Raw genomic sequence first — 23,233 nt, 5'->3', positions numbered from 1 at the left:
CTTGATCCGGTACATAGTTTTATTCTGCCAAGAAGTTTAATATCAGCGTACATTCCGTCACAGAGGGAAAAATTCTCTCTGCTAAATAGCCCGTTAGAATAGAGAGAGCGTGATCGGGGAAAAATTATTTTTATTTATCAGATTTTTAGATGAAAAACCTCTAAATTAACAGCGACGTAATTTCAGCCACCATGAACGTAAGCAACGAGAATTATAAGGTCTTTCGTATATTTTTAATTTTAATCAGCATAATACACACGCATTCGTATTTGTTTCTTTCAAGGAAATTTGTTCTACTTTTCCTTTTCAATATACAAAGCTTGTTCTTATTCACTCTGATCCCGCCTGATTGAAGCGTCTAGTAAATTAATCGTCTTTATCACTGCCCAGTTGGACCCTTAAGTGCTTTGCCTATTTTACACCAGTCTTTTTCTTGTTGTAAGACTGCAGAGTCTCATAAAGGTAACGCCGAATAGAAGTTTCGGATTTCCAGCGACATCAAGTGATTAAAATTACACGAGCTTACTGCGAAGATTTCCTTTGCTCTTGCCAAGTGGTATGACTGATAGGGCGATGCTGATACACACACTAGCTGCCGGCTGTGACGTCACTGGTGCTCGCGGCATCCTCATATAGGCCATACGTTGGCTCCGCGTTCGATGTGGCCGCTTCAACTGAGCCATCGCTGGATCCCACGCCGCACTGAGCTGCTGGACACCCTCCCTTTAATTACACAGTCTCAGGACGGTTAGTGCGGGCCACGACAGAGGTTTCGTAAAATTTTATCCGGTGATCGTTTCCCAAAGCAACCAAGTCGGATTTATCTGGGTAGCGTAGGCGATAAAACCCTTATGCTCTTTCCTGTGTTTTCTATAGTGCGTAAAGGCTAGCCCTCTTGTAGACGCCAGGTGTTCTGAGACCTGTTGCCTCTTTTAACTGGTCTCGGTAACTGCCGGATTTTTGTCGAGGGCTGAAGATAGACTTGATCTTGTGTCTTTTTCACAGTGGCTTATCTTACCCGACACGGAGCCACAGAACGGCAAAAGAAAGTTTATTTTTTTGCTCTTCGTCTGTGGTCTATTGTGTTCCTTCCTTGAAATCACTTCATTTATTTGATGAACGTTATAGCGATTGTCCCTGAGTACCTTTCGTAGCTGGCTCAGCTCATGGGGCAGTTTATCAGCGTCTGATGACATTGTTACACGATGTATCGGTGTTAGTAATACAGTGCGTTGCTGTACCGGGTGATTGTGGTTGATAGCGTAGAAGTACAGATCGGTGTGGATAGGGTTTTTCTACAGACGTGGCCAAGGCATCCATTTCGTTTGCGGCGGACGAGGACTTCGAGGAGCAGCATACATTGTCTTTTTTCGTCTACCTTTCTAAAATTTGATCTGACGAGGGATGGAATGTTGAAACCATTATCCGTTTAAATAAATTAAAAGTGTCACCAAGACTACGAATTCTACAGTTTATTAGAGTGCGTAGCCAGCGTGCGCGCAGGATAATCGCTTCTAACAGCTCCTGCATATTTTAATTTACAGGCGAATACAAAATAATAAAAAAACCGTTCTTGAACGCAGTGGAGCTAAAACACACTACTGCATTTCCAAGGTAAGTGCAAATGGTTCGGCGACAGCTTAGAGATGCAAAACAACAAAGCAAACAAATGACCTTCAAGTACAGTCTTCCCGAAGAATTAATTCTGCTGATGAGCGTTTACTACGTACATTTATTTATCATGTTCCGTGGAACCATGAGATCTAATGCTACTTGTTCATGGAATGAGCAAGTACATAGTTTGCAGAATGTTGCTTAGAAAATGTATAAACAGTGAAATAAAGAATTAATAAAAAACGAAAACATTAAGAGCCAGTATACGAATAAATAACAAATTACAGAGGAAAGTTCTAAACTATAGCGAGGAACTCCTGTGCAGAATGGAAGGAGTGTGCCACCAAGAAAATATTTTTACTTGGATTTGAATATGTGGGGTTCATACCCCATTTTTTTCAGTTCTGTTGGAAGCATATTGAAAGTGAAACCCCCTGAACAGTCAGTGCTTGATATGTGGCGGTACGCGCTGGTACGCAGTATCGGGAACCTCAGACGAAAAAAAGCATTAAAATAACATTTTAATAGGTCTAAATTTTAAAAAAAGGCTCTCTCTCTTTCTCTCTTCTTAATGAAGCACGTAATAGTAAACACTATTCTGCACAATATTTAACGCAGTGTTATCCAAGTGTGTAAAGTTTTTTCATCTAGTCTCACTGAATGACTGTTTCAATTTCTTTTGGGAGATCACTGTTGCCAACAACAAATCCCACCATGGAACTTATGTACAACGACAGCAGAGTTAGAACTCCGAGACACGTGACCGACGGCCAACACGAAATAGGCGAACCGACATCGCAGTTCAGTCCGATCGTTCGTTTCCTGGGCTGAGAATATTCTTGGTGAGTGCAATGAGTAGCCGCAAAATATAACCGTATGAGATAATAGAGTGAAAGTAAGCAGCGCTGGCAAGCCTTTGAATTTCAATGGAGATCAGATTTTAGCTTTCAGTATCTGCACGTGAACTTGAACATAATACTTTCAAGAAAGCTTTTTATCTAACCTAAGTCCTAAGACCCCTCCACGAACCATGGACCTTGCTGTTGGTGGGGAGGCTTGCGTGCCTGAGCGATCTGAACAAACTGCAAAAAGGTACGAATTCAAGAAGATGGGACCTCAATAAACTAAAAGAACCACATATTGTGGACAGCTTCAGAGAGAGCATTAGGAAACGATTGACAAGAACGGGACAAAGGTCTACAGTAGAAGAAGAATGGGCAGCTTTGAGAGATGAAGTAGTGAAGGCAGCAGAGGATCAAGTAGGTAAAAAGACTAGGGCTAGTAGAAATCCTTGGGTAACAGAAGAGATATTGAATTTAGTTGATGAAAGGAGAAAATATAAAAATGCAGTAAATGAAGCAGGCAAAAAGGAATACAAACGTCTCAATAATGAGATCAGCAGGAAGTGCAAAATGGCTAAGCGGGAATGGCTAGAGGACCAATGTATGGATGTAGAAGCATATATCACTAGGAGTAAGGTAGATGCTGGCTACAGGAAAATTAAAGAGGCATTTGGAGGAGAGAGAACCACTTGTATGAATATCAACAGCTCGGATGGAAAGCCAGTCCTAAGCAAAGCAGGGAATGCAGAGAGTTGGAAGGAGTATATAGAGGGTCTATACAAGGGCGATGTGCTTGAGGGCAATGTTATGGAAATGGAAGAGGACTTAGATGAAGATTAAATGGAAGATATGATACTGCGTGAAGAATTTGACAGAGCACTTAAAGATCTAAGTCGTCAAAAGGCCCCGGGGGGAGACAACATTCCATTAGAACTACTGATAGCCTTGGGAGAGCCAGCCGTGCCAAAACTCTTACATCTGGTGAGCAAGGTGTATGAGACAGACGAAATAACCTCAGATTTCAAGAATATAATAATTTCAATCCCAAAGGGAGCAGGTGCTGTCAGGTGTGAAAATTACCGAATAATTCACGGTTGCGAAATGCTAACACGAATTCTTTACAGACAAATGGAAAAACTGGTAGAAGGCGACCTCTGGGAAAATCAGTTTGGATTCTGTAGAACGTTGGAACACGCGAGGCAACACTGACTCTACGAATTATCTTACAGGATACGTTAAGGAAAGGCAAACCTACGTTTATAGCATTTGTAGACTTCGAGAAAGCTTTTGACAGTGTTGACTGGAATACTGTTTCTCAAATTCTAAAGGTGGTGGTGGAAAAATACAGGGAGCAAACCGCTATTTACAATTTGTACAGAAACTAGATAGCAGTTGGTTGGTTGGTTGCTTGGATTAAAAGAGGGGGAAAGGGACGGAACTACGAGGTCATCAGTCCCTTGTTCCGAATAAAACAATGCCACAAATGTGGGAATAAAACAAACCAGACTGACAACCCAAAACGGAATGAAAGGAAAAATCACAATAACGATGAAGGGCAACAAACTTGTTAATGGACAAAAGGGGACAAGAAAACCACAGAAACGCAAGAAATGGGATGAAGACATTAAAACAACAAAGATTACCATGCCTGGCTGCCCATGAGAATAAAAACGGAGAAGCTAACCACTCTGCAACACATTAAAACCTCCACCCTAGAAGCACTACGGTGGAGGACACAGAGGGACAAAGGACATGCTCTAAAACTTAGATCAAATGATAAAACCCACCCTCACGAATAAAACTTAGAACTAAATCAGTCAATGAGGTGTTGTAAGATAAAATTAGCGGCAACGAGTCCGGTAACACAAGATTTCCTCGCTGGGCAGCCAAAGTGGAACAGTGCACTAGACTATGGGCCAATGTCATGCGGGCGCCGCACCGACACTGAGGCGGGTCTTCACGGCGCACGAGTTAACCGTGGGTCGCCCAAGAGTCGCCAATGCGGAGCTGGCAGAGGACAACTGATTCCCTGCGAAAAGCCCGTATGGAAGGCTTCCACACATTCGTAGTCTTCGTAATGACACGCAGTTTGTTGTGTGTACTGTTATGCCATCCCTTTTCCCAAAGCCGAAAAACCCTACGGCGTAAGTCAGAACGCAGGTCAGGTTCAGAGACGTCCATCTCCTGAAGCGGTTTCCACGTAGCCTGTTTGGCCAGCCTGTCGGCAAGTTAGTTGCCTGTGATTCCGACGTGTCCTGGGGTCCACGCAAACACCACTGAACGACTGGACCGGTCCAGGGTATAGATGGACTCCTGGACGGACGCTACCAAAGGATGGCGAGGGTAGCACTGGTCAACAGCTTGTAGGCTGCTCAAGGAGTCAGTGCACAGAAGAAACGGTTTCCTGGGGCATGAACGGGTATACTGGAGTGCACGAGAGATGGCCACCAGCTCTGCAGTGACAACAGTGCAGCCATCGGGCAAGGAGTGCTGTTCAAAATGGCCTGTGTTGACGTAGGCGAAGCCAACATGACCATCAGCCATCTGCGGCCTAGGTGTACACCATGGAAGTGTATGCAGACGGACCTGGATGGGAGGTAGTAAAGGGAAGGACTCCAGACAGAAGGGATCGCTTGCGAACCGCAATCGTTAGCCCTGACCTGGGCCGCCGATGCGGGAGATGAACTGCCGCGGGAGGAAGAAGGAGGACTATGAATGTGTGCAGCGTAACTGGCGAGCAGTTGTGCACATCAGATCTGCAATTGAGGGACTCCGGCCTCCACAAGGATGCTGGCCACCGGACTCGTCCTAAAAGCTCCTGTCGCTGGGCGAACGCCACAAGGGTGCACTGGGACGAGTACACGCAACGCTGAGGGCGCCGCCGAACCATAAATCAGACTCCCATAGTCAAGGCCGGGTTCAACAAGGGCTTTATAGAGCTGCAGCAGAGTAGAGCGATCTGCACCCCAGATGGTGTTGCTCAAGCAGCGGAGGGCATTGAGATGCTGCCAGCATTTCCGCTTAAGCCGACGAAGGTGAGGTAGCCAAGTTAATCGGGCTTCTAAAACCAGTTCTAAGAATCGATTTGTCTCCACTACAGTGAGCGGATCGTTATGAAGGTAAAGTTCTGGTTCCAGATGAACGGTACGACGCCGACGCGTGCATCACACACGACTTAGCGGCCGAAAACTTGTGGATGGCTCCCTTTGAGCGACGCTCTGCAACACCAGTACTGGTGGAGCAGTACGAAATGCAGAAGTCGTCTGCATACAGATAGTGTGGGATAGATGGCCCTACAGGTGCTGCTAGACCGTTAATGGCCACTAAAAATAGTGACACACTCAATACAGAGCCCTACGGGACACCATTCTCCTGGATATGGGGGGGGGGGGGGGGGGGGGGGAACTACGTGAGGCACCAACATGGACACGGAAAGAACGGAGCGACAGGAAATTCTGGAAAAAAATCGGGAGCGAGCCTCGGAGACCCCCACCCGTATAATGTGGCAAGGATATGATGTCACCAGGTCCTGTCATACGCTTTGCATAGATCAAAAAAGACGGCAACAAGGTGTTGGCTCTGGAAAAGGCATAATCGAGGGACACAAGATTATCAGTGGTAGCCCCTGGCGGAAGCTGCCCTGACATGGAGCCAGTAGGCCACGTAACTCCAGGACCCAATTCAACCGCCGACACACCATACGTTCCAGCAGCTTACAAACAACGTTGGTGAGGCTGATGGGCTGTCCGGCCTAGGAGCTGTGTCGGGGCAATGTTGAAGCGCATTGAGTAGCTCCCACTGCGTAAGTGGGACATTATAGGGTTCACTGTGGCGTGTAGTGAACGAGAGTACTTTCCTTTCCATCTGCTGGTTGTGGGTGCGAAGGCTGGGTGGGTAGTTCTCAGATGCAGAGGCTCGAGCATAGTGCTCAGTAAAGTGCTCAGTAAAGTGCTCACGCAATCGCGTTTGCGTCGGGACATAGCTCGCCACTGATAGTAACACCAGGGACACCTGTTGGTGTCTGGTACCCAAAAAGACGTCTGATCTTCGTCCAGACTTGGGAAGGTGACGTATGGCACCCAATGGTCGACACATACCTCTCCCAACACTCCTGTTTCTGTCGTTTTATAAGCTGGCATACACGGGCATGGAGCCGCTTTAAAGACTAGCAGATGCTCTAGGGAAGTGTGTCGCTTATGTCACTGTAGAGCTCGCCGACGCTCTGTAATTGCCTCAGCGACTTCTGGCGACCACCAAGGGACTGACTTCCGCCAGGGGCATCCTAAAGAGCGGCGATATTAGAGGTGAAAGTTTCCCAGTCCGCCTTGTTTAAAGTCCATCTAGGCAGGCGTCCATGGGCATGAGCCGGTGCAGTGACAGGAAGATGGGGAAGTGGTCAGTACCACACATGACATCATGTGGTCTCCAGTGGATAGATGGGAGAAGTCCTGGGCTGCAAATTGATAAATCAATGGCAAAGTAACTACCTCGAGCCACGGCGGGCCCAGTATTTAAGAGGCAGAGGTCGAACTGAGACAGTGAAGTTTCGACAGTTTTGCCTCAGCCAGTAAGCACTGTGTCACCCCACAAGGGGTTACGGCCGTTTAAATCTCCCACAAGTAGGAAAGGTTTAGGGAGATGATCAATCAGTGCAGCTAATGCATTCAGGGGTACTGCACCATCTGGAGGAAGATATACGTTGCAGACAGTTATTTCCTGCATCATCCATATTCTGACAGCCACAGCTTCAAGAGAGGTTTGAAGGGGCACAGGTTCATTACAGACTGAGTTTAGGACATAAACGCAAACTCCACCTGACACTCGATTATAGTCGCTACGGCTCCTGTAATATCCCTTGTAGCCACAGAAGGCAGGGGTTCACATTGCCAGGAGCTAGGTTTCCTGGAGGGCAATGCGGAAAGCAGGTGTAAAGCTTAACAGTTGCCATAGCTCAGCCAAGCATTTGAAAAAACCGCCGCAATTCCACTAGAGGATGACATCATCGTGAGACTGGAAAGGCATGGAACATTCAATGAGGAAGTTTACGCCTCAGTGTCACCTGCTGCCACCGACGTTTTGCCTGAGCAGTCTATATCCATTGTGTCTGAGGGTCTGGCGAGATCTAGGTCCTCAGCAGACGCCAGAATCTCCAACCCATCCTCAGTCGTAGAACTTGTAGGCAGCGGTGGTGTGGGTGACACCGCAAGTTCCTTGTTCTTTGGGGGTTTTCTTTTTCGATTTCTCGCGCTGTTCCTTGGGGTTTTCTTTATCGATTTCTCGCGCTATTCCTTGAGTTTCCGTGGCTGGAAGGACTTCACTGAATCAGTCTCCGGGACATGCCCTACGACCAGTTGCTTTTGGTCTCTTCAGCCCCTGGTGAGTATCATCTTTCCCACTAGCAGAAACCTGGGAAGGGAGTGACGCAAGGGACCCCTTCCTAGCGAGAGGAGCCAAAGAAGCCCTACGCTTCTCTGGCTCAGAAGTGGTGACTGCAATCCCTGATGGTGGTGGGGGGGGGGGGGGGGTGTTGCTCCCAAAGTAGGTGGTGCAGGAACAACATGGAGGGAAGTGTCCCCCACCATCAAGGGGGCAGGTGAAGTCTCCCAGTTCTGAGAGGAGACAGGAATTCGAGGAACTGATAGGGCAAGAACTGTTCTCATAGCACCGGCATGTGAGGTGGTCATAGCTACAGGATGTAGGCGCTCAAATTTCCTCTTAGCCTCAGTGTAGGTCAGTCGGTCCAGGGTCTTATATTCTATAATTTTCCTCTCTTTCTGTAAAATCCTGCAGTCTGGCGAGCAAGGTGAATGATGCTCTCTGCAGTTGACACAGATGGGTGGGGCACTTGGAGTACTGGGATGGGATGGACGTCCACAATCTCGACATTTGATGCTGGAACTACAGCAGGAAGACATATGGCCGAACTTTCAGCATTTAAAGCACCGCATAGGGGGAGAGACCATCACCTTGACTTTCTCAGCCAATGTGTCACCCTCGAAGGCCAAGATGAAGGCACTGGTGACAACCTCGTTATCCCTCGGACCCTGATGGACGCGCCGGACGAAATGAACACTTCGCCGCTCTAAATTGGCGCGCAGCTCGTCATCAGACTGCAAAAGAAGGTCCCTATGGAATATAATACCCTGGACGATATTTAAGCTCTTATGAGGCGTGATGGTAATAGAAATATCCTCCAACTTGTCACAAGCGAGTAATGACCGTGACTGGGCAGAAGATGCTGTTTTTATCGAAACTGACCCAGAGCGCATTTTGGACAAGCCCTCCACCTCCACAACCTTGTACTCCAAACGCTCCGCCTCCACAAACTTTTCCTCCAAACGCTCGACAAAAAACTGAGGCTTCATGGACATGAAAGATTCCCCATCAACTCTCGAACATACGAGGTACCAGGGTGAATAAGCTTCACTGCCATCCTTAGCCTGTCATTCCTCGCATGTTGTGGCCAGGGAGGGGAACGACTTGGGGTCATATTTCTTGGCATTAAAGTTAGACTTTGCCCACTTAGAGACTGCTGGCGGCGGACCACCAGCAAGAGATGATGTACTCTGCTTCATGGCGTGTCAACCGCCCTGATGCCACCCACTCCGACCAGTGTCCCTCCCCACAGGTGCCACCCAGCCGCAGCAAAGGCCACAGGGTAGTATGGCCATTGCCGGGAGTCCCGATGCCCCAGGGTGACTGGCATCTACTCCTTGGCATACGTGGATAGTTAACGGCGCAGGCATCAGCAGAGTAGCCCCGAGTGATCCCTGTGTTGTCAGGGGGCTACAACCAACAGGGTACATGACAGCCCTACCACAACAGACTGGCTACCGTACTGGATATGAGGTACAAAGAAGTCCATGGTCATCGTCGGCACAGAAAGTGACACGACATAGTGCATGTTGGAAAATGTACCCAGGAAGGTGTCCTCGCCCAAGAGATGGAGAATGGGCGGGAAATGCAATGCGACGACGAGAAAGTGGGCTAAAGATCTCAATGCACTATGGACACGATACACCATGTAAGACGCCCTTCCCCAATTGGGTCACTCTTCGGATAAATTTTCAAAAATGGAGGTCAAATCCTACAGGGGACCATCACACAGGCGGCCGGGGTGGTCGAGCGGTTCTAGGCGCTACAGTCTGCAACCGTGCGACCGCTGCGGTCGCAGGTTCGAATCCTGCCTCGGGCATGGATGTGTGTGATGTCCTTAGGTTAGTTAGGTTTAAGTAGTTCTAAGTTCTAGGGGACTGATGACCTCAGATGTTAAGTCCCATAGTGCTCAGAGCCATTTGAACCATTTTTCAACCATCACACAAAAGCCGAAACGTGAGAGACTCCTTTTAGTCGCCTCTTACGACAGGCAGGAATACCTCACACTATTCTTATCCCCCGCCCTGCAGGGGGTTAGATGGCAGTTATGAGAGTCTAGGGGCACGAAACGGAAGCAGTGATTGACGAGGGAGTAAGGCAGGGTTGTAGCCTATCCTTGACGTTATTCAATATGTATGTTGAGCAAGCAGTGAAGGATACAAAAGAAAACTTTGGAGTAGGAATTGAAGTCCAGAGAGAAGAAATAAAAAATTTGAGGGTCGCCAATGACATTGTAATGCTGTCAGAGACAGCAAAGGACTTCGAAGAGAAGTTGAAAGGAATGGACAGTGTCTTAAAAGGAGGATATAAGATGAACATCAACAAAAGGAAAACAAGGATTATGGAATGTAGTCGAATTAAATCAGGTGACGCTGACGGTATTAGATTAGAAAATGAGACAAAGTAGTAGCTGAGTTTTGCTATTTGAAAAGCAAACTAACTGATGATGGTCGAAGTAGAGAGGATATAAAATGTGCACTGGCTATCGCAAGGAGAGCGTTTCTGAAAAAGAGCAATTTGTTAACATCGAGTACAGATTTGTGTGTCAGGAAGTCCTTTCTGGTAGTAGTATTTGTATGGAGTGTAGCCATGTATGGAAGTGAAACATGGACGATAAATAGTTTAGACAAGAAAAGAATAGAAGATTTCGAAACATGGTGCTGCAGAAGAATGCTGAAGATTAGATTGGTAGATCACGCAACTAATGAGGAGGTACTGAATATAATTAGGGAGAAGAGGAATTTGTGGCGCAACTTGACTAGAAGAAGGGATCGGTTGGTAGGACACGTTATGAGGCGTCAAGGGATCACCAATTTAGTATGGAAGGAATCGTGGAGGCATCAAACCAGTCTATGAACTGAAGACGACGATGACGACGACCACCACCACCACCACCACCACCACCACCACCACAACCACCACCACCACCTACTACTACTACTAATAAGAATTGAAACTAGTTGGCTTCACTAACTATTTGAGCATCTTTGGACGAAAAAAATTCGCTTTCACAGGAGTTCCATATCATAAACTGCACCCATTGGAATTTCTTACAACTAAGCGTTGATCTGTTCCCTGAAATTAGATACATCATTTATATTAAGTTTCAAGTCTTTCACAATAATAATTGTATCACCTGCAAAGAGAACAATCATACCAATTCGAAAATGTAATATATTCCAACGCATTCATATCGTCTTCAGCAAACGATGGGCGGCAGTGCATACAATCCTCTGTGTCAATTTTGACCCGAAATATACCTGTCATAGCACATTTGCTGTCTCTCTCGAGCAATATTTGCTGGATATCACTGCGTGGACACTGTCTGTATGCTGCCTATTCTCACATTGTGCTCATTTCTCTTTTTCCATTATCATCATAGGAGTGATAGTAGTAAATTTTATTATTAGGTAGGGTATTTCATAATTCCGATTAAAAGCTCGTAGTGGTTGTAGAGGAGACTTAAAAAAGTTTTGGTTAGGAATCCATTTCTGGAAATTTACCGTTTGGGTGAAAAATAAGTTTAATAAGATGAGATCACTTTAGAATCTATCGCTTTGTGGTACGCAAAAAGCTCATTAGCTCCGAACTGTGTGTTCTACTGGAGCTCATGGCATGTTCAGTGTTTCGAGTACTCGTTGTCAGGTTCCCTTCTACGTGATGAAGGAGGTCCTCTTCAAATATGAGAGTGCGGCACGTCCATGGAGCACCACAGTTAACCCTCCTATTGCGAACGTACACGCTGTTTCTTGCACCCTTTGTTGTAGTCTGACAAAAATGGTATGTGATGTAATTACAACAGGAAATGACGGGCCCCTCTTCTCAGTTTGTGCTTGCTGTGAGTGAGAGACTCGAAAGGGATCAGATTTTCAAATTCATTTTATATCAAAACGTTACATTTCCGGACATGGCTTCCTTATCAAAACGTGCTCTACTAAGTTTCCTCTACAACCCCTATAAGCCTGTAATAGGAATTGTGAAACATCCTGCATATTATGGCGAAATTTTGGAAGACCCCCTACTCCAGCCACACCCACACTAAATGGAGAGACAATTTCCCTTTAAGACGACACAGGCCACCAGACCTAGACTTTAAAGACAAATGCGCATGCATGTTACTTAGTGTGTGGCAGGGTTGTGTGTTCGAAACTAAGCAATTTTAAACGCCATCAGAAGGACCATCCGTCTACTCCTCCAGTGCATAAATACAGTTAGGGTCATCCTTTCTAGTGCTCGTCTCAGGAAGCGCCAAGTAAATAACAAACCTATCAATTCGTCTGCCTTAACTGCTTTTGTTCTTCAGCTATAGAACGTGCTTAGGTGGTCGGATTACAATCGTTGTATGTGGTTGGAGTAGAGTTGGTCGATCTCGGCATACAAGATAGATCCTGCGTTCCCTATCGTTATTCTGGGCTGCTGCGGCGGCTATGCACAGCTTGGAATTACGGTTGCGCTGTCTTATGTGCCTGACCTGAGAGGTTTACCCCCAGTCCCGTACAATAGATAGTAGTAGTTGTCTCTTTCTGACAAGATGTCTCAGTCAACAATTTTTCTTGTCTGCTTTGTGTCCGATCTTATGGGGAGGTAAGCACAAGCACAGAATGAAGTTTGTTACTTTTTGGGGGAAATAGTAGACATGTCAGAAAGGACAGTGTGCATTAAGTGTGAAGTATGGCCGGGAGGGTGCTAAAAGGAAGGAGGAAGGGAGGGGGGGAAGGGGAGTATCGAAGTGCATGCATTAAATCAATTAATGTCGTGTGAGATAAATTAATGTTGTGTGACGACTCGAACACGTTACAATAATAATGTTAGGAAATTACTATGAAACCAAATCGTTTCACAGCACTCTCATGAAGCCAAAACAGTGCTGACAAACAAAGCTGAACGAAATGGAAACAAGCTATGTGAGCATTCAGTGAACTTATCAACAAGATCACATTGACAGTATAACCTAAGATTTTCTGCGCTGCATCAAGACAGTCAAGGGATCAAAACAATCTGTGTCTTGCACTTGATGATAATACCGAAACGAAGTTTGGAAATTGTGCTTTCCGAAATGGGATCTTTCTACAAAACCACTTAACAGATCCTCCTTTAGATTGTCATCTGTGTGCAGATAGAGATTAACAACAAAATAAAAAAGTTAATGTCTCTCAATGGAGGGAAAGCCACTGGATTATTATTATTGATTGATTGGTGGTGGTGGTGGTGGTGGTGGTGGTGGTGGTGGTGGTGGGATTAAAGGGGCTAAACACCTTGGTTGTCAGTACTTCATTTCACTGGAAATTCACGTAAAAGATGTAAAATGACAAAACGAGAATTGTCAGCTCCGGTGTGTGTGACCATTACGTCGTGGTTGAAATGTGCATGACAGGAGCTTTAGTCATATGTTTAAAATTGAGAAAAAAACCAGGTAACTGAAAACTGTAGGTGTCCACTGATAGATATACCAAAAAGGATCATCATAGGTAGTAAGAATAAAATGGGATGAGAAAATGAAGACTGTATGGATCAGAGAGCTAACTAGCGCAAACAGTTAGATAAATAAAAAACCTACATATAAATTTAAAAATACATGACAGTGCAGAGGGAGAAAGTAGCCTGAGGCCACTCGGGGCACACTCTACAGTGAGAGGTACTCCCTTCACATCCATTCCTGACACAGAACGTTGACGTTCATTAAATTTTGTTATAAAACCCGCATTTCACCAGGAAACATAAGACTTTGTTAGTTACTATCCCATCGTCTGTATTTATCTGGGATAAGTAGGTAGACAGGCTGATGGCTCATCTCAGATCAGCCAGCAGGCACACACTGCGAGAATATGGACTATTGTGAAATGACTACCACAGGCGCATTGGAGGGCAGTCATCTTGATGTGAACGAATCCATGGGTAAGTTTGGTGTGGCACTATATGATGAGACTTGGAGAGAAGTATGTCACACCTCGGTGGTCCCCTTGACTGCCCTCAGCATGTTGTTGTAAATGGTGCATTTTCTTTGCAAGTCAAGTTTTATTTTGTGTTATTCCCTTGCTTATACAGGGTGAGTCATGAACTATTGCCACCAGGAATAACTCCGAAAGTATGATAGGAGCTGAAAAGTTTGTGGGACAAAAATTGTATGGGACATCGGAGGCCATAATACGACGTTGGTTTTTTGTTGCTGGGTGGGGTCGCTTCAGAGATATGAAGATAAACTTTGTTTTTTTTTAAGTGGGATGCTATAGTTTGGTACTTATTTTCTAATAGCAACTGTCGAGACGAATCCAATGATGTGTAACAGTAAGGTCTTTGAAGATCAACGAAGGTCAAAAAGGTAGCATGAACGTCCAGTTACAGAAGGTGTTCGAAGTGATGACCATTGGTATCAATGCAGTGCTGCGATCTTATCATGGACGGAGTGGTATTCTTCATCACATCAGGACTTATCGAAGCATATGCTCTGACAATTCTCTCTCGCATATCTTCAGGTGTAATTGGAACGTCTTTATAAACAATGTATTTTACGAATCCTCACAAGAAAGAATCTAGATGCGTCAAGTCTGGCGTCATTTCTAGCCATCAGCGAAAAATGTGCCGAACACCCATCGTGTTGATACCACATTCTGTTCCTTGTTCCTAAAGGTATTTCTTCCAATAAAAGACCTAATGTTTCTTGCATGGACGTGGTGTACCGCATACCATTAAGATTTCTTTTGATGAAATAGGGGCCTATAATTCTGTCCTGCAGAAGCCCACACCATACATTCACCGACCACGTTTTTTGGTGTGCAACTTGCCGCAGTCAGTATGGATTTTCAGTTGCCCGATAATGCATTTCCATGGTTCGTTTTGTTTTGCTTTAGGGCGCAAAAGACAACTGGGGTCATACGCGCCCAAGTCAGAACTATAGAACACGAACAAAGAGAGGAGTAAACGACTATACGTCAGTCCCAATTGACAGAAGAGAAGATATCTAAAAACAGGCACGTTTAAAAAGGGCTAAAAAAGACATCATACAGAAACGAAGGACAAAACTAAAAATTAAATTGCCTTCGGCAAATTCCTTCGGCGGATAAAAAGTAAAACGCGGTTTACAGCCCGCGCGTCATAAAACGGCTGATGAATCAGACGGCAAACACAAGCTGGAACGTAAATGGTTAAAGAAAGGACAATCCATCAGGAAGTGGCGAACAGTTAAAATGTGGGGGCAATATGTACAAAGTGGTGGGGTAGCGCCACTCAGCAAATGACGATACCAAAAAGGCAGTGCTCAATACGCAGCCGAGCTAAAATAATCTCCTGCCGGCGGGAGGACCGTGAGGAGGTCATCCAAGGCGCTGGGAGAGGCTTAATAAGCCGAAGCTTATTCCCGTGAAGGGAGGACGATTGGCGACGCCAAAGGGACACCACCTCCTGACAGACGGCAACGCAGAGATCATCGGGGGGAATATAGGTACTCGCAGGGTGAGGTACGAGGCTGCAGCCTTGGCAGCAGCGTTAGCAGCCTCGTTTCTTGGCAGACAGACATGACCAGGAATCCACAGAAACACGACACTGGCTCCACCAAGAGTGAGCAAGTGACAGTTTTCCTTGTCCCGCTGCACTAAGAGATGGGCTGAGTACAGCGCACATAGACTTTGAAGGGCACTGAGTGAGCCTGAGCAGAGGACACAACAGAAGCCTGTGACGCCGGGTGTACTCCGTGGCCTGATGCAGGGCGAAGAGCTCGGCTGTAAATACTGAGGAGTGTGCCGGAAGCCAATATCGAAAGACACAGGTGCCAATGACGACGGCATACCCGACCCCACGGTCAGTCCGAGAGCCATCAGTGTATACAAAGGTACTATCGCGAAGTTCCATGCGAAGGTCGTGAAACTGAAGGCGATAGACTGAGGCTGGAGTAGTGTCCTTAGGAAGCGAATGAAGGCCAAGGTTAACATAGGCCACTTCACGAAGCCAAGGTGGTAAAGGGTTCAAACCCACGGGGGAAGTTGCGGGTAGTGTGAAGTTAAGCCGCCGTAAGAAGTGCCGAAAGCGGACTCCAGGAGGTAACAGAGAAGAGGGACGAGCCCCATACTCACCATCAAAGGAATCATCAACGAAGGAGGCATAAGAGGGATGGGCACGCATGGCAGACAAACGGCATGCATACCTGCTGAGGAGAAAGTCACGGCGGTAGGACAGTGGTAGTTCAGCAGCTTCAGGATACAGACTCTCAAACTGGCTGGTGTAAAAGGCACCTATGGCCAAATGGAAGCCACGATGGTGGATAGTGTTGAGACGGCGTAAGGGGGGTGGGCATGCAGACGCATACACAAAGCACCCATAGTCGAGTTTCGAACGGACAAGGATCCAGTACAAACGGAAGAGGGTGGTTCAATCGGCACCCCAGGAAGTACCATTGAGGACACGTAGTACATTGACCGACTGCGTACAGAGGACTGCCAGGTAAGATACATGGAAGGACCAAGAGAGTTTCCTATCGAGCAGGAGCCCCAGGAATTTCGTAGTGTCAACGAACGGAAGGGCAACAGGCGCTTCAGTCTGGAACCGCGCTGCTGCTACGGTCGCAGGTTCGAATCCTGCCTCGGGCATGGACGTGTGTGATGTCCTTAGGTTAGTTAGGTTTAAGTAGTTCTAAGTCTAGGGAACTGATGACCTCAGTTGTTAAGTCCCATAGTGCTTAGAGCCATTTGAACCTAAGATGGAGAGATGGTGGGAGAAACCATTTACGCCGCCAGAAATTCATACCGACGGTTTTGTCAGTGGAAAAGCGAAAGCCACTGTCGATGCTCCAGGAGTAAAGACGATCAAGACAGCGCTGAAGCTGCCGCTCAGTGAGACATGTCCGTGGAGAACTGCAATAGATGCCAAAATCATCAACAAAAAGAGAGCCGGGTGCCCGATGGGAGACAGGCCATTATAGGTTTCATGGCAGTAGCAATGAGGACGACGCTCACGACGGACCACTGAGGCACACCATTTTCCTGGATATAGGGGTCGGACAATGCAGAACCCACACGCACCTTGAAAACACGGTCTTGTAAAAATAACCGAAGAAAACAGGGCAGGCGCCCACGGAAGCACCACATATAAAGAGTATGGAGGATTCCAGTTCTCCAGCAGGTGTCGTAGGCCATCCCCAAATCGAAAAACACGGCCACAGAGTGGGATTTCCGCAGAAAACCATTCATAACATGGGTGCACAAAGTAATGAGATGGTCAACTGCAGGACTCCGCACTCTAAATCCACACTGTGCATTCGTTAGTAAATGGCTAGACTCGAGCCACCACAGCAGCCGGGCATGAATCATATGTTCCATCACCTTGCAAACGCAGCTGCTAAGAGAGATGGGGCGGTAGCTAGAAAGAAGGTTTTTGTCCTTACCGGGTTTAGGTATGGGTATGACGGTGGCTTCGCGCCAGTGTCCAGGAAATATGCCCTCTGCCCAGATGCGATTGTACGTGTCAAGTAGAAAGTGCTTGCCCGCAAGAGAAAGGTGCTGCAACATCTGAATGAGTACATCGTCTAGCCCTGTGGCGGAGGATAGAGATGAACTGAGAGCATGATCTAGCTCTCTCATAGTAAAGGCGGAATTGTAGCGCTCACAATTCGGAGAAGAGAAAGGTATCGCCCGAGCCTCCTCCCTTCGTTTCCGATGGAGGAAAGCAGAGTGATAGTGGGAAGAGCTCTAAACTTAAGCAAAATGACGGCCCAAGGTGTTGGAGATAGCACTAGGGTCCACGATGACATCGTAATCTACAGTCAAGGCTGGAAATTGGGGATTGGATCTTGGTTCTAAAGAGCCGTCGGAGGTAGGCCCACACGACGGAGGAAAGTGTTGAACTGTTAAATAAGAACTAGTGAATAAAATATCCAGCTAGTTCTTTTGCTATCCCGAAGAACGTGACGACACCTTGCACGCATCTGTTTATAATGAATGCAGTTTGCCTGCGTAGGGTGGCGGTTAAAAACGCGGAGAGCACGTCTCCGTGCGCGAATTGCGTCGCGGCATGCCTCAGTCCACCAAGGGACCGGTAGACGACGTGGTAGAGGAAGTGCGGGGGATGGAACGTTCTGCAGCAGTAAGGATAACGTTTGTGAGATATTCCACCTGGTCATCACAACTGGGGAAATATCGTTCTTCGAAGGTCGCCAGGTAGGAGGAAAGCCGCCAGTCAGCCTTAGGAAGCTGCCATTTAGGCATGCACGCAGACGGAGTAGGAGTCAGCAAATGAATAGCACATGGGAAATGGTCGCTCGAGTAGGTTTCAGAAAGAACGGACCACTCAAAACGGGGGGCAAGCTTGGCAGTGCACAAGGAGAGGTCCAAATGGGAATAGGTGTGCCAGGAGTTAGAAAGGAAAGTGGGTGCTCCAGTGCTAAGGCAGAAGAGGTTAGGTTGGTTAAGGACGTCAGCCAAGAGGGCACCTGTCTGACAGGTCCTGGGAGAACCCCAAAAGGGGATGATGTGCACTGAAGTCACCGAGTACAAAAACTGTCCTGGTGACAGCGAATGATGGAGGGACATATATGGTACAGAGGGAAAATCCATGGTTCTTGAATGTAGCCTCATCAATAAATAAAATCAAGTTAAATCAATAAATGTGTCATCCCTCTTAATCTGAAGTTGAGCCCATCGGATACAGTCCATACCAGTTAATTCTTGGTGGACAATGATATGACAAGGATGATATTTATGGCGATGCATAACACGAACAACACTACTCTGCCTCATGCCAGATTCCCTTGCAATTTGACACGAACTAACACAAGGACAAGGCTACCAATTTCCGTTTCCCCATCAGTAACTTACCTTTGCTGAATATGTTTCCGATGCGTTAAAGATGCAGTTGTTCTCAATTTATCATACACATATTTAAATGTACGACGTGTAGGATGAGTACATTGAGGATATCTTTCAGCGTATAATTCTCTAGCTCTCACTGAATTCCACTGGCATTCTCCATAAATCAGAAGCGTATAGACTTGTTCTTCAAAGAAATACATCATTCACATTCGCTTGATTCGACGATACTAGTCTTACCATTCCTATTAGTGTTGTACTGTGAAACCATCGAATGGTGTTTGCACGTCAATGGCACGTTCGATGGATACGCCATATTCGGCGAATATTTACTATTTGCAAGATGTATGAGAGAAAATTGTCAAGAGCATGTGCTTCGGTAAGTGCCGATGTGATACAGAATACCACTCAATCCATGGGAAGATTGCAGCACTGCGTTGATACTAATGGTCATCACTTCGAACACTTTCTGTAAATGGACGTTCATGCCACCTTTTTGACCTTCGTTGACAATCAAAGACCTTACTGTTACACGTTACACATCATTGGATGTGTCTCGATAGCCGGTATCAGAAAATAAGTACCAAACTATAGCATCCCACTAAAAAAAATTGACCTTCATATCTCTGATGCGACCCCACCTAGCTACAAAAAACCAACGTCAATACTATGGGCCTCGTTGTCCCATGCACCATTTGTCCCACAAACTTTTCAGCTACTATTATACTTTCAGAGTTATTCTAGGTGGCAATAGTTAGTGACTCACCCTGTATTTAATTGCTGCAGTATTATTCTGCAGTAGCAGTCTAAAGAAAGCATATTTGCTAGAATATCAGTTCTTACCAGTCAAAATTACAAAAATTTAACTGAAAACTAAAACAACAAATAATTCCCAGATTTTTCCCTGATTTCTCCCGGCTGAAAAAATTCCGGGGTTTTTCCTGGATTTCCTGGAATGTATACACCTTGTCCCACCTACAACGGGAGTGAACTGTGAAAGGTTTTGCACTGATTGAAGAGGATTGTTACACTGTGTCTCAATGCGATTGAGACCCCTTGAAACGAAATATGATTGGAAAACCCAACAATGTTGTTCATAAGGTGCTTAAGCATTCGATTCTGGATTTTATCGGGTTCAGGGCTACATTTCAACACTCTGATCATGTGCTGCGGAACTCGCATTCATTAAATGGAACATTGTATGACTCAAGGAGGAGGAGGAGATTAGCGTTTAACGTCCCGTCGACAACGAGGTCATTAGAGACGGAGCACAAGCTCGGATTAGGGAAGGATGGGGAAGGAAATCGGCCGTGCCCTTTCGAAGGAACCATCCCGGCATTTACCTGAAGTGATCTACGGAAATCACGGAAAACCTAAATCAGGATGGCCGGACGCGGGATTGAACCGTCGTCCTCCCGAATGCGAGTCCAGTGTGCTAACCACTGCGCCACCTCGCTCGGTATGACTCAAGGCCTTGTGCATGGAAGGGTAAGTAGTTTCATTCCGCCAGCTGTTTCTTGGTAAGGAAATTAGGATGTCAGCTACTGTAAGTGGACACTTTAGTGAAGTTTGTGCCAGTGCCAAAACATTTAGCAATGACTAGGGGATTACATATGTTGTCATTGAGGAAGATATCAGGAACTACTGTGGACAATGAGTGGCTGCAAATGCGGAAGAGTTTAGTCCATACTTGAGAAGATGGAGTATGGGCCCTTGTAGTTCATACACACAGTTCCCATCATTCCTGCTTTGTCTCTTTCTTTAATTAAAAGCTGTGCCCTCTGAAAGTTTCTTTAATACTATTAAATGTTTCGTAGACAGATCTTTACGTGTTTCCAGTGGGGAGGGCCTAAAGAAGATGGTATCATTACTTCTGTGACATGTATAATCTCGTCAATAGTATTCTGGTACCGCGCGCCGCGGAATTTGAATCCGTGCCAGACGTCATGAACGTCGAAGACCCATAGAGGTCTCTGCACCATCGCGCCGTAAGCTGTGGCGGCGCGCGCCTCCTGGCCCGCTTTTAGTGTGAGGGCGCCACAGCGGAACATGTGGTTCCAGCGGCCAATAGCGGCGGCCCCGAAAGCGTACTTAAGCGCCTGCCTCTAGCTCAGCCACTGACACATCCGCAACCTGCTTACTGCGAAGAAACGCCGTGCCTGGCGCCAGACATGTACACAACTCAACACCACGCTCCCCATAAACTCTTCCAAGTATTGGTCTGCTTTCCACCGCCTTACTGGGAACCGCCCCACCCCCCAGTACCCTCTCCTCCTTAATGACTGTCCCTTTCCTGACAACCTCAGTAGGGCCAACCACTTTGCCTCCCACCTCTCTGATGTTTTTTCCATCCCAGATGATCCCCACTTTGATTATTCCCTCTTCCCTGATGTCATGGACCGTATGAATACCTCTGTTCCTCCCCTTGCTCCTAGCTTCCAGTACTTGGGCCACACACCACCATCTGAACTTAACACTCCCATCACTACCCAGGACATCAGCCTCACACTCCGCACCAAACGCAACACTGCTCCGGGCCACGACTGCGTTACCTACCGCCACCTCAAACACTGCCCTCCCTCGTTCCTTTCACTCCTTGCCACCCTCTACAATGTCATCCTTGCCACTGGCTTCTATCCCGACCTGTGGAAAACCTCCCGTATCCTGATGTTCTCCAAACCCAACAAGCCTCCATCTGATGCCTCTTCCTATCGTCCTATCTGTCTCACATCGGTGTTCAGCAAGCTCTTGGAATCCATCCTTTCCCGGCGCATCCATCACCACCTCCGCCACAACCCCCTCCTCCCAAACACCCAATGTGGCTTTCGACCTTCCTTCTCTGCTGATGACCAACTCCTCCGCCTCACTCATCTCCTCTCCCTCCAGCTTAACTCCCGTCGCTCCACCATTTTTGTCTCCCTTGACCTCGAAAAGGCCTACGACCGTGTCTGGCATCCCGGTCTCCTGTTTAAACTCCAAACCTACGCCCTTCCTATCAACTACATCCGTCTGGTGGCCTCCTTCCTCTCCCACCGCCCCTCCTGTGTTACCATCCATAATGCCACTTCCTACACCTTCTACCCCTCTGCAGGTGTGCCTCAGGGCTCTGTCCTCTCCCCTCTCCTCTACCTCCTGTACACGGCAGATATACCCCAACCCCCCCCCCCCCTCCAGTACACCTCTTGCAATATGCGGATGACACCGCATTCCTCGCCCTCGCTCCTACCCTCTAACGGTCCCAACGCCTTCTCCAGAATCACCTTGACCTTTTTGCTGCATGGTGTAACCAGTGGCTCCTGAAACTCAACCCTTCCAAGACCCAGGCAATCATCGTAGGTTGTACCACTCGCTCCTTCCGGCTCCTGGATTTCTCCCTTACTGTCTGCGCCCGTCCTGTCCGCCTCACCCCCACCCTCACCTACCTTGGCCTCACCATTGACCGTCACCTCACCTGGATCCCTCATCTCCACTCCATCCAATCCAAAGCCCACAACCGCCTCCGACTCCTCAAACTCCTCTCCGGCCAGACATGGGGGTTGCACCCCTCTACCATCCTCCACACCTACAAATCCTTAATCCGTCCCATCCTCTGTTATGCCAGTCCTGCCTGGATATCTGCCCCCCCCCCCCCCAAATTCTATAAGTCCCTCCAGATCCTTGAGCGTCATGCACTCCGCCTCGCCTTCCGTATACGCCTCCCGTCCCCCACGCGGATCCTCTATGCTCTCATTCCTTTCCCCCATCTGCTCCTATTCCTCGAACATATCCGCATCCTCTACACCTCCCGCCGTCTTGAACCCCCTCACCCCCTGGTTGCTCCTCTCCTCTCCGATCCCCGCCCCCTGCCCCGTCTTCACCGTTGTGTCCCCCCTACCTTCCATCTCTACACCCTACATCTCCTTTCCCAAAGTGGCTTCCATCACCTCCCCCTCCCAGATGATGCCCTCTCCCCCTCCGTTTATCCCTCCTATCAACTCTGATCCTCACTCCCCCTCCTTTCCTCTGTCCTTTTCCCGGGCTCCCTCTCCCCCCCCCCCTTCCATCCTCTTTCTTCCCCACCTACCCTCTCTTTGCCCCCTTCTCTCCCCCGCGTCCTTTTACATTTCCCTCCTCTGCCTCCTCTCATTCCCTCTCGCGTCTGCCCTTCTCCCATCTTTATTAGTCCTCTCCCTCCTTGGTTCCCTCCCCCCTTTTTCGTTTTTTTCTCTCCTCCCTACTTGTTTTTACCGCTCCTGCAGGTCCCCCCCCCCCCCCCATCTGCCTTTGGCTCGGGAGTGTCGTCATTGTGCTGCCACTTTCGTGCAGTGTTCTACAGTGAGTGTTCTACAGTGAGTGTTCTACAGTGAGTGTTCTACAGTGAGTGTTCTACAGTGAGTGTTCTACAGTGAGTGTTCTACAGTGAGTGTTCTACAGTGAGTGTTCTACAGTGCATGTTTTACAGTGAGTGTTCCGTGTTGTGTTTTTTGGGACTTGTTGCGAACGGCCATCATACTGTCGCTGGGTGTGCCTTTTATCTCTTGCGAGCAGACCCCAGACTGTCGCCATGTTTTTTTACTTGTGTGTCTACTATGTTACTTGTCTGATTCCTGTGTCTTTTATCTACATTGC

The 23,233-nt window shown here is 47.3% G+C and overlaps 1 protein-coding gene across 1 annotated transcript in view; it reads right to left on the bottom strand.

Moving 5' to 3' along the window:
- Window positions 1–23,233, bottom strand: part of LOC124555464 (PH-interacting protein) — a 262,681-nt gene that overhangs the window by 164,571 nt on the left and 74,877 nt on the right. The gene's annotated exons all lie outside the window — the stretch shown is intronic.

The sequence above is a fragment of the Schistocerca americana genome, chromosome X (assembly GCF_021461395.2).
Source record: "Schistocerca americana isolate TAMUIC-IGC-003095 chromosome X, iqSchAmer2.1, whole genome shotgun sequence".
Taxonomy (NCBI): Eukaryota; Metazoa; Arthropoda; class Insecta; order Orthoptera; family Acrididae; genus Schistocerca; species Schistocerca americana.
This window is presented reverse-complemented; position numbering and strand designations above follow the sequence as displayed.